Source organism: Primulina eburnea, chromosome 15, assembly GCF_022965805.1.
Source record: "Primulina eburnea isolate SZY01 chromosome 15, ASM2296580v1, whole genome shotgun sequence".
Lineage (NCBI taxonomy): Eukaryota > Viridiplantae > Streptophyta > Magnoliopsida > Lamiales > Gesneriaceae > Primulina > Primulina eburnea.
The window spans coordinates 36759368-36772797 of record NC_133115.1 but is presented as its reverse complement, the minus strand read 5'-3'; the positions used below and the strand labels follow the sequence as shown (position 1 = coordinate 36772797).

General features: G+C 32.5%; 1 pseudogene; it reads left to right on the top strand.

The window, feature by feature from the left end:
• Positions 1-5316: 5316 nt before the first annotated feature.
• Positions 5317-7327, top strand: LOC140814969 (uncharacterized; annotated as a pseudogene).
• The last annotated feature ends 6103 nt before the right edge of the window (positions 7328-13430 follow it).

The window sequence follows — 13430 nt, the reverse complement described above, 5'->3', positions numbered from 1 at the left end:
GAAAGAAGAACTCGAGAATGAAGGTTGAAGAAAAAAGAATGAATGAATGTTGTAAGAATTTAGTTATAGAAAGTTCAATGTACAAATTGACTAAACCTTTTCTTTTTCATTACGTCCAACTATTTTTATCCGCTATACTAAAATAGTGTTTTTAAATACTTAAAAAATATTATAGATTTTTAAATATTTACAAACACCGCCTCATTCAACTAAAACACACATTAATTGTCTTACTCTGTAAATTCTTTCGGGTTATTATTTTTCTTGCTCATATTTGTACGTTTTTCTATTGTAACTTCTTAGTGGAATAAAAAAGATTTCGAATTAGACTCTTTGCTAAAAACGGGATAGGAAAAAAAGGCTTATTGCACATAAAATGGAATTAATCCAATAATCCTAGAACCACGAGACTAAAACCAGTATCGGGATTGGGACGGGACGTTCTTTATATAATTTATTTCTGAAATTTTGTTAAGATGATGAATTTTAGCTTTTAACTCTATTTCAAAAGTTAGTTTAAGAAAATGATTGTCAAAATCTATATATACAACTCAAAAGAAATTAATGTAATCGATGTGAGATATCTAACGCATATCTCTCACGCCTAATAGAGTGTGAAATTTGTAAGAAATTAGTGAGTGACTCATAAGAGTTGTCAAACATCTATTGATGGGTCTGAGCTCAAGTAGGTATGATTATCTCAATCTATATATACAACTCTCAAAAAACTTAATCCATATGTAGAGATTTTTTTTGGTCGTGTATGTTTGTCTCTTTGTGATTTTGGTTATCTATGTTATAAAATTTAAATTTTAGTCATGTATAAGTTTCATTTTTGAATGGTCATTTTTACCCAGAATTATTAATATGACATTACACGAGTCAGCACTGTATCAATGTCACATCGGTGTCACGTTAAGAAAAAAAGACTAAAATTACAACGTTAAACATGAGGTACATCACGATAGACGTTGTCTTTTAAGACGATAATTGGATGTGTTGTTTCTATTATATATCATTTTGTTTTGAAATTATCTTCTGCTCATTTTTTCCCATCTTTTTCACACCTTGCCGAATTTCTTCCTTTTAACTTTACCGATTACTTTCTTCGTAGCTTATAAAATTTCTATTTGAAAATTTCAAGACCATTTTTGCAAAGTCTTTTATACATCCTTTTTTCCCTCTCTGTCTATTATATGGTTAACAAGCCTAATAGTTTTATAATCTAAATAAATCAGAATCTTGATATATTTTATATGGATAATTGCATGCATGTTTAATATATCCAAAATTTGGTATTTACATCATAATATTCTTTTGATATAGTTTAGATTTTATAGTGCGCATGAAGATTATCATTCAAGTCGTTTTATTAACCCAAAATTTACGCTTCCTTGTTTCGTTAATGTAATAGGTTTCTTGTGAGATATGTCAATCATGCACATATTTATAATAATAAGTAATAATTTTGATATTAAAAACAATATTTTTCATTAGTCATCTGAATGAGATATCCGTCTCACAAAATCGACTCGTAAAATCATCTCATAATTTTTTATGTTCGTTAACGTTTTGCTCTTGAAATAGACACCGAATTTCAGCTCGTTATGTGCGTCACATCATTTATTAAATTTTCCAACTCTATCTCAATTGTCTTGTTGCAAAGGTAATCGTGGGCTTTCTTCTCAAGAACTTGTATGGTGTCTGTGGTCCAAATAAATTTGGGCCATGTCTTAAGCGTACAAATATCTTAACCCTAATTCCATTATTGTCGGTCATAATTAATTAGATAATTATTATTATTATTGTTTGTCCTAAGGAAAATTTCATTTAGAGAGCTACATTTATCTTGCCATTGTCGACTAGGTACATATGCTGCTCGGAAAATGGACTGAGTTGAGTGAACACTTTTTTGGACATAGTTTAGTTCTTCTCTTGTGCATGTTGGTGACCAGGTAGAATGAATCCGACTTGAAAACAAGAACATTATTCGGGCGTCAGAAGAGTTTTTGGCTTGATTATTCGGACTTTCAAGTTAGTCAAGTATCCATGTGAAAGAAAGAAAGTTTTTTCAAATATAGATTTTAAAAATTTTCATTGATTTTTTTGTTATAATCTTTAATGTAACGTCTTTCAATTTTTTTTATTGAAGAACTAAGAATATATTGATTTTTCTGTGTAATATGCAAATATTGAAAATTATGAACTATAAAGATTATGCTAAACACGTGAATATGAGTAAGTCCATTCAAGTAGTTTCTTTGGCTTAAGAATTCAATACTCTGTGTATTGATTTTAAGAAGATTCTTGAAACTAAAGAAACAAAAAATCCGGAATACGACTTGAGATCTTAAATTTCGACTTGATTGAAAAAGATCATACATAAAATTTTACAACATCAAATGTGATCATGTTGGAACTTAAATGATATTAATCCATTTATTGAAAAGTTACATGATTCATTAACTGTAAACAGTGAAAGAAAAATAATTCTATTGGGCCAATAGGAATTTCGGCATGACCTCTCTATAAGTATGAAATCCAAAAAAATTTCAAACAACATAAACATTTATATGCTCTAAATAAAATCATAATATCAGTACGACGAAGCAGAAAAATTATGACAAGTATAACTTACATGAAATAAAATCAAGTAAAATGCAATGTGATGCAATACGTGTCGGTAACAACAAAATAATGGATACCAAAACGAAGTCCAAACAAATTGCATTAGCAATTGGAATAGTGGCCACCTGTGCCAAAAATGCAGCAACGAAACATCAATCTGCTGCTCATCCATACACGTAGCATCGAGGGTCCGGTAGCGACCCGGTCAATTATCATGCAGTCATCATGATTGTGTTAATCCTATAACTCACTCCATCGATGAGATGTCAGAAGTGATCTAATCCTACCACTCGCTCCATCGATGACTCAACATCTCAATAGATCAATAATGATAGCAACCAACGAGTCAAGGCTCGAAATGCTTCCCTTGAATAGTTAACATGACTAATCGATAAATATCCCAAATATTCATTTCAAAATAAATATATTTTTATTTTATCATTTTCAAATGATAAAAATAGGGATTATTTATCAATCTAAGCATATCAAATCACAAAAATACATGAATGCCATCACATTATTCACATAAACATATAAAGCACTCCACAATTCATTACAAAATACTTAACGTTATCCCACGTCATTATAGACGTCATAATAAAATATTTCATGTATACATCAATTGATACTTAATTTACCACTTGAAGTTTTCTAAGGGTTTTCCCGAAAAATCTGATCACTACAAAAAAAAAAAAAAATAATGTTTTAGCGACGGTTTGGACAAAATCATCGCTAAATTTGCGACAATTTATACAAAAACCGTCCCGAATAAAATATTTGCGACGTTTTATTACAACCGTCGCAAATATTAGAGACATTATATAAACCGTCAATAGTTGTCCATGTTGGGTAAAATAATTAAAATATGGTGTTTCAGGTGTTGCATGGTTTAAGATATTTGACTTATATCGTTATCACCAACTACAACTTTTGATAAAATAGCAAGTGCTCGATCCTAAATTATTCGATTATAAAACTAGAAGAAACAAGTTGCATCAACTTTTAGTTTTAAATTGGCCCCTTACATGTTACTCGATTTTTAAATTTGGAAGCATCCTTCAGTTTTCAGATATTGTGTAAATTGAATGACAGTTGATTCTTTTAAAATAAAAAAATACACAATATAACTCATGTAAGTAGTATAAACTAAAATATTTAAATGACATATAGGATTTGTCGATCCTCAAAATTGAAATAAATAACGTTTGGTACTTGAGTGAGAAATGATATATTTAAAGAAAGCTATAATTATCAAAATGAAATAGTACACATACATATAATATTTATCATTGTAGTTTTGCAACTAAAAGGCGAAGAAATTGTTCCGCCTATTATTTTTATAACATATTACAAAACAAACTTATTAACACAAATGATAGAGTGAATATTACTCCATCCTTCACATGTTTCCCACTAACAACCATTAAATGGTCTGGATCCTCATGATGTTGTATTAGACATTAAAATGGCAACAATTAAGCAGGATAAATCAAGCACTCTGCCTTAAACCGATTTGATTAACTATTTTTTTGGGTAGCGAAATTCGGCCCACGGGGTCAAAGGACTTCAAAAGCCTAAAATAAATCCCTTTCCCCCCGATGTCCACTTTCCAACGAAGCCACATTCCATATATGGTTTTGCTTAGGGGTCAATACTGAAATATCACTGACACTCCCAAAAGAAAAAGGTCAAATTATCTATCTCCAAAACCCCAAATAATCGACCCATTTGTTTCCCCTTCTTCACACATTATACTCAGTCACAAACCCCATATATCCCCTTCTCTTTAATCTACATATATATAGAGCTTTCCAACTCTTGCCTGTCCTCCATGATATGGCCAAATCAACTATGTCTTGACAAGTGTCGCGTATCCTTTTAAACACATGTGCTCGGTCAATTGGATGAGTTAGATATACCAATCATGGAGGAACATGTGTCTCCACATGAATAAGCCCCCCAGCCCTTCACACCCTACCCGAAATTATTGAACTAAAGGTGGGGAGGGGGGGATGAGAAGAAGTGTAGGATCGGAATGGATCCAAAGGCAAAGTACAAATGAGTTGCAATTATTAATTGATTTTATTCCAAGGAAGTGATAACCCAAAAGAATATCATTAAAAAGTTGGCATCGCTTTATGTTAAAATTGAAACTTGAACTTAACTCGACCCCAAAAGCTAGCTCTAGGAGAGAAGATTGTCCAAAATCATACATACAACTCATATAGATTTTATCCAATCGATGTGAGACATACTAATATACATTTCTCACGTCCATGAATGAACATCTGAAGTGTGAAATTTACAAATGATCCAACTATGGACATAATGGGTGGTGCAACTATTGACAATTCAATACATAACTGTGGAACCTGAGCTCTGATACCATGTTAAAATTGAGATTTGGACATAATTCAATCTCAAAATCTAACACTAGGGAGATGATTGTACAAGTCCATTATGTAACTCTCGGAGAATTTATCTAATCGACGTGAGATAACTAATAATATTTTATATGAAAGATGATTTTCACAAACCATATTTTGTTATTTGTAATGTATTTTTTTATGGAATTTTTAAAATGTATTTTTAAGAGTGTATAATGTTCTTCAAATTGTATCTCTACCTCTATATTTAAATAAATCAATAAATGAACTGAATATAAATAAGTGCATCAACAATTCATCGAACTCACAACTTTTGTTTTCAACCTCCCACTACTTTTTCTTTAATTTTACAAAAGACCCTTTTCTTTTTTGTAAGCTTAAATTTTTCACTTCATTTCTCCTAATGAAAGAAAAACGAGAGGGAGAGAGCTAGAAAGATCGGAGCCATGAAAAACGCAATCAGATGCTGCATATCTTGCATTCTGCCATGCGGGGCACTCGACGTGATCCGAATCGTGCATGCTAATGGACGCGTTGAAGAAATCGGTGGCACTGTGAAAGCAGCAGAAATCATGAAATTGCACCCCAAACACGTCTTAAAGAAGCCATCAAAGGCTTCTTCTGATGAAGGTGTGTGCCCCAAAATCGTCGTCGTTTCTTCAGACGCGGAGCTTCAGCGTGGCAAAATTTATTTCCTCATGCCGCTGCCTCCGGCGCCGGAGAAGACCCGATCGAAGAGGAAAAAGAAAGAGTATTCCGAAAATAACAACAGTGCAGCGAACGCTACATGGAGGCAGCAATGTTTCAGTGACAAATCCACTCATTTCCGATCGCTATTTAAGTGAGATTTTATCGGAGAAGATTTCAACGCACAGGGATCAGCGGCGAGGCCGCGTTGGCGTGTGGAGGCCCCATTTGGAGAGCATTTCAGAGACCCTATCTGAAGCCTGATTAATTCATGCCAGTAAGTTTTTTTCTTCTCCTTTTCTTAACTTTCCTTCAGTGTCATTTTCATAATTACATCAGTTCACCAGGGTTTGAAGCTGAAATATTTGATTTTCTTGATCGTCTTTTTTTTACCTTTCATCCTCTTAGTTGTATATAAAGTATTCAAGCAGAGAGAGCGAAAAATTAAAATTGATCAGACTTACTGTGATCTTATCAAGTTGATGAGACACACAGAACTCAGGATTTGACTTCACTTATCGTATATTAGAGATTGGTATTGAATATGATCCCACTTCTACTATTCAGTCTTCGTTTTTTAATTGTATTCTTCTTTTTCTTTTTCTTTTTTTAAATAAATGATGTATGTATAATAACTTGAGGTGATTTTGTATGTTATCTTGTATAATTTCTTAATAATATTCATATGCTCCACCATCAATTGATGTAATAAAAATATTATTAACATGTCCCATTATAATTATTTCATTGAGGAAAGAAACACAATCAATTTCCATGTTTCCTGGTTCCAGTTCCCTTTTCTGCCGGCACCACTAGCTGCAAAGCAATTCTCATTTAGCAATTTTAAACTGGGTACGTAGTTTTATTATGTTTGTTCATCAACAATGTCGACTTCTATATCCACCAACGAAGTGACACTGATGTGATTTATTAGTTGACACATATGTTGGCACGATTAACGATGAATATCATATCAAAACTGAATGTATAGATACTCACTTAAACACACGGATATATGGCTGAGTTGTAATACATTAATTACATATATCTAGAAAGTTTAATACACCTTTTCAGGGATCATCACGAGCTTTGATGTTCGCTAATAACATGATCAAAAGCTAAACTTCATTTGATCGAGTAGGTACAAACTCAAACTATAGCTCATTTCATATATATAGTGGGTAGAACAAGACGCTGACGGAGCACATTACAAGAAGTTAATCATTTTTTTCTCAAATAGAAACAAATACATGATAATTTAGAACCACATTAGTGCTTTTCATTAAATTATTGCATCATGTACGGTCTTATATATAAAGTGTGTATACAATCACTAGTTTACAGAAACTTGTATGTTGCGTGTATTAAATTATGTTGATACTGATGGAATAATAGTCCCCACAGTGGTTAGGATGCATGGAAATAATAATGGAGTTGTAGCTCGCATCTGGCAAGTGGGCAGTGCCTTTAAGAATTTGGGTATATTGTATATAAAAGAGAATGGATTATACATATGTATATGATAGATCGATGCCAATAGCATCTTAAAAAGGTGATTTACAGCAAATGTTTTTTTTATTTATTATTCCTATCTATATAGCCGACCCTGCAACGAATGAGAATGTGTTATGTGATGTTATATTCGTATTGATCCATTTGTACATGCTACCTATGTAACTCTCCCATCATTAGGAGCTCCTAAAAAGTTTACGCATTTGTTGGAATCCAATCCAAGCGCATCAAATTGCATGTGACTTTAATGTTTAACATATTCATTATTAGGTTAATGTGTCGAATCTGTTTTTTTTCCAAAGTCATTTATGGTGAAATCGGATATTAATACTACATGGTGCTGACTTATTATGGGTCGTTTTTTGAAAACTAGAGAAGTCGAACTCCGAATACCTCTTTTGAGTCATGGCTCCCGCTTTCGCATGCCATGAGTCGTAAATATGAAAAAGGAAATTAAAATTGAAAATTATGCGAACATTTTATATGTAAAGAATGTGCCAAGTTGCACATTCAAAAGTGAGTTCAGTTTCCTTAACCTGAAAGGGGAACTTAACTAGCTCCACTACACATCCAGTGGTGAATACTCGGTAAAGTCCGGATACTATTTAACTCGGGATAATGAGTTTCAACAAGTAATGGCTTATATTATGGATTCACAAAGTGGCTTCACAAGTTGTGGAATCTCGAGATTCTCAATTACAAGATAAAAATTCATTTCCGGCGTATACTTTTCAACGCTGTACCAGTTAAAAACAAATTTGATAACAAGAGGTATTACGGTGGGCAAGATATGCCCAAGATGTGGCTCACAACCGGAAGATATAATACACGTATTTTGGATGATAAAATTAAGGTTCACACCAAGGGATTTCTCTGTAGGATTTTTTGGGGACATGTTTAATAGGATATTCTGGACAATGGCAGAGAATGGAATTTGGGAAATTTTATTTTGATATGTTGGAGCTTGTGGGTGCAAAGAAACAAATTGATATTCCATGTATTATCTCAGACACCAGAGGACGTAATGGCTCGAGCAGATGTGACAAGGGACATTTTCAGAACTAATCTTCATAATCTCATTCACAATAGCATAAGGCAACCCTGGTTGTTATCTTGGCAACCACCGCCCACAGGTGTTTTCAGGTGAATGTAGACGCTGTTATTTCTGAGCCTCATGATCATTTTGGGAATGGTATAGGAGACAGCAATGGACATCTTTTTTTTTGGTTGAATGTCGCATTTTAACAAGTCGCTTCTCCTTTTATGTGGCAGAACTAAAAGATATTCACGAAGGGTTATTGATGGCCAGACATCAGGGATGGTCATGTTGGCTACTGGATTCCCGTGCTATTGAGGGTATCCAACCAATTTCTAGTCACAAACTTTTTTCTGTTGAAGACAATATCGCGGAAGCCATCCATTTGATATCTGCAAACTCATTAGGAACTTAGATTCAGCATTGCTCTCGGAATGCCAACCAAGTCGCCCAAGAACTTGCTCGTCATAGTTTTCTCAATGGCAAAATCGTGCTTTGTGAGAATGCTATTCAGCTATGTATTAAGAAGATAAAAAAAAAACTATAATCATAAGTTCATAACTCTCCTTTTAAATTTTTTTAAAATAATAATTTTTTTTGTCAATCCGTAAATAGAGATCCATTGGGCTAGAACGAAAACAAGCATAAGTTTTTTCGAATATCAATTCCAAGAATTTAACGAACCAGTAAATTAACTGTTATTAAATTTAATATTTTTTTAAAAAAATTATTAAATTTAATTTCAGCTACTAATATTTAGTCTACATATATAAATTTTTTGAATTGGGAAGGGTTTTACAAATTATAAGACTCGAATTTGAGTCCCCTTTGGAAGCAATTTTGTCACTTGGTTGAGAGGCTTGATCCCTATATATTCCACTTCTTATAAATCTCAAAGTGAAATTTTTATTTTTTAAAATCAAGTTATGCTATATTGAAACAATATTGATTATATATACTCATAAATACAAGTCCAAAATAGTAGGAAAATTGCAAAAATCATCTCGAAATCGACCCATTTTATTTTTTAGCCTTGTAAGTATGTAGACTTTGATTTTAGTTCAATAAAGTTGGATCTTATTTTCGTTGTTCGTATTGTGAGTACGTCTGCTGACGTTGAATATTGAAAATTCCAACTTAATGCAGTAAGATAAAATTTTGATCAATAATGGGACAAAAAGTAAAAAGACTAACTTATAGAATGCTTTTTTGCAATTTTCCCAAAATATTCCGCGGAAGATGAGAAGTCGTAATCGTATCGTACTATAAAAGTGTGCATACATGATATCAGTGTAAAAATTGAAAACTCGGAAGATAATAAAATTTGATGTTTTCTCAATGATGATCTGTATCGCACTGCTCACACAAAGTACAAATCTTGTAGCAAAGAGATCGAAGTACGTAGATTATTAAGTATATATATACATCCATGAAGTGATATCTTTTCTTTCTATATATATATATATATATATATATATATATATATATATATATATATATATATATATATATATATATATATATTAACCAGTACTTAACTTTACATAACTTTGATTATACATATATATGTCTGCAAATAGTGGGTAGACAAGAAATTTGATGCGGATATACATACACACACACATATATATATATGCATGTGTATGTTATGCTTGAATTCCTTTGCTCGCTCCAATATTATTCTACACAATTATTAACCATAATACCTGCGAAACAAAAAAATTTTGTCACAATTTTGTGCATGATTAATCTTTATTAAACCAAACAATATATATAATTAAATCACTAGACAACAACATTAACAATATGGTTAACAGCACTGAATTTAATTATTTGAAATAAAATAGAGTAAAATTATATTTAAAAAATTAAATTGACGTGAATGGCTTTTCCCACTTAATATATTAGTATATAAACCGAGACATAAAATTATCTAGTCATGCTCCCCCGTATATATAATTAATTAACTCCTGATCCAAAACATTTCTGATATCTTCACACACTGATATCTACCTACGATTAGCTGACAGGATATATATATATATATACCCGGAAAGGCTTGTAGGGACAGAGGACATTCAAAAAGAAGAAATAAGCAATACATATAAAGTTGATAAACGATCGGGATTTGCTAATGCAGGAGGACTGAGATTTTAGTCCTATTATATTCTCCGGAACATTAAAGCAGCTGTTAGATAAGTATGAGTAACGAATGAACTTTGAAAAATGTGCCAAGAAAAGACTTTTTTTATACGAGGAAATGTGCCAAATAATTTTCTTTATTAACTCCAAGTTTGAGTTAAAGGTTTGAGCACAATGTATATCAGAAGTTTTTAGAAAGGGAAAACATTGATAGGCTGGGTTTTGATGACACACACGGGCGGCGACCGGCCGGTTCGGCCCAGGGCAGTGCGGTGCGGTCTCTTGACCATATTAATCTTTTTATATAAAGTTTATTTGGAAAATAATTGCATCTCGTGATTGTCCTTTGGCATTTTGTGCAGAGCCGCATCCCTCCCCATGACTTATCACAGAAGGTGCGTCCCATGACTTGTCGCAGAAGGGTGTGACCTCTGGATGTGTTCCATGGTTTGTGTGATTCACTCTTTAAAAGGCCCTCTGTATGCATTCATCATACACTTTTTGCATACAATTTCGTTGCATTTGTTTTCTCCAAAACTTGAAAGCTCGGCCATATCTTTGTTAGCTGACATCCGGAATTTGTAGTGCTACCTTTTTGGATTAGAGTTGTTATATTTTGGGACGATTGTCATTCCGTAGCACGTAAAAACGAGCAAATTTGTCTTGCGGAAAAATAAATTTCCTTCCCTCAACTCGTTCTGCTCTCTGTTCTGAAAATCAATGATAAGGCCAAATCTTACAAATATTTTAGGGATTTGATTTATAATATTTTCTCTTATCTAGAATTTTTATCCCTAATTACGTGTTTATTTGAATTAATAATTGTATATTTGAATAAAAGTGAAAAAATGTTTAAATCGAGAGATAAGATAAATTTATTATACTTTAAAGAGGCTTCAAAGAGTTGGAGGATTAGGCCCATGAAAAAATATAAAAGGGAGACGTGAACAGTGAGAGAAAAGAAGAGAGAGGTAGAGGAGAGAGAAGAAGGAGAGGGAAGGAAGATAGCATAAGAGAGGAGGAGAGAGAATAAGGGAAAGAGAACAGAAGTGAACAGAAGGGAGCAGAAGGAAGAGGGCAGCGGCGTGGAAGAAGTGAACAGTAGAGGAAGGAGAGAACAGAGGACTAAGTGGAAGAAGTGAATAGAAGGCTACAACGAAGACATCAGCAGGGAGGAAGATAGACAGAAGCATGATGGATTCCTCAACACACGCCAAAAATCACTGAGAACTCATCTTATTCCTTCTTGATTTTGTTTTCTTCTATGGAATTAAATTTGACTTTACACTTCGGTTTTGAATTCATGAAATAATTTTATTTAGACTAAGACCACTATAGGGCCAAACAATACTTTGTTTGATATTTGGTTTATTTCAATATATTATTTTTATTGATTTTAATTATTGATTGATGTTAGTTTAATATTTTTTGTTAATAGCCTGGTCAATTATTTACATGTATGTTGATTAATCTTGAATCAAAAGACGATTGATTAAATATAGCAATAAAAATGCCATCAACACATGGTTAAACTGACTATAAATAATAATCGGTTTCAGTGTGCGGTTTTAGGTAAAAACTAAAATTCCACGAAGATTTAACGCATCTAGATATAATTAAATTCAATTAGAAATAATTTGAATGTTAGATTTAAATATGTTTATTAACTCGAAGAATCGTTTAATAAATAAATTTCGGAATTTCACCATGATTGTCAAGAATTAAATAATTAATTGAATTTTAACGCATGTCAACATAGTAGACATTGGTACCGTTTTGTGTCTTAATTATTTAAATTTGAATTACTCTTTGATATTGGAATCCCTCGTTTTTAATTACAATTATTTTATTTAATAGTTTAGATTAATAATCCATATATCATCTTTATATTTATGTTGTCTAGCTTAAGTTAAGTGATATAGATTCTAGTAATTAAATATTAGTTTCTCTGGGATCGATACTTAGACTCATCAACCATTTACTATAACTTGACCTAATCCACTTGCTAGATTTATATTCAACCGAAATCATCGGTCAATCAACATAAACGTAAACAACACCACCATATATAGTCCTGATCTTGATAGACGAAAAAACTACTCATTCCTTTTGGGTACGCTCGCCATCTCTAAGTCATTTGACTTGATCGATCGCCGAGGGGTCTTTGTTTTGAGATTGAAGAACGAGTCTCGTTTAAGGTAAGCTATAAATAGAGAGCGTGAATTTGAATATTTAGCTCATCTACACCGACTTACTACAAAGAGCTAACTAATGTGAGGTCAAAATGTGGGCATCATTGTAGGAACTCAGTTCTGCAGTTAACAATATATACTCTATCTCCTTACCAGATCATATAGCTCTATGCGAAGTTAGCCACTAATTAACTTCACAGGCATGTCTTTTTCGAGAACAATGACATCGATATATAGAGAATACAACGTTTGAGCCACTACGATATCACCATGAAAGACAGAATTACAACATGAGGTAAGAAAATTAAAAGTAATGACAGAAACCAAGTCCATTGTTATTTGCTAATCATTTGGTATACAATAATGACCTAAATTCACAAAGCATTTCATGAAATATTTCTGATAGAGTTAATATACATGTACACACACATATATATATGTACATGTATGCATATATAAATAGCTCTACACACAGTGGCGGAGCCCCGGTGATTAAAGCCTTGTTGGCCCAATTTTTTTTAAAAAAACTTATATGGAAATTTTGTTTAATTTTGGATTAATATGATATTATCCTGAGTAGATCAATTTAAAATATTAAAAAATTTTACAATTTAAAATTCTAGTTCGGGGTAAAGCCATATTCCTGGCTCTGCTACTGTTTATATATTGATATTGAAATACTCATTATATTCTCATTTTATAGAAATTCGGCACATATAAACATTCAGTAAACAAAGAACTAAAAACCGTCGGTTCAATTTTGAAAGAAACTTTTGTAACACACGCACACGCGCGCGCGCGCACACACATGTGCATACATTATATAAAACAAATAAAAATAATTTC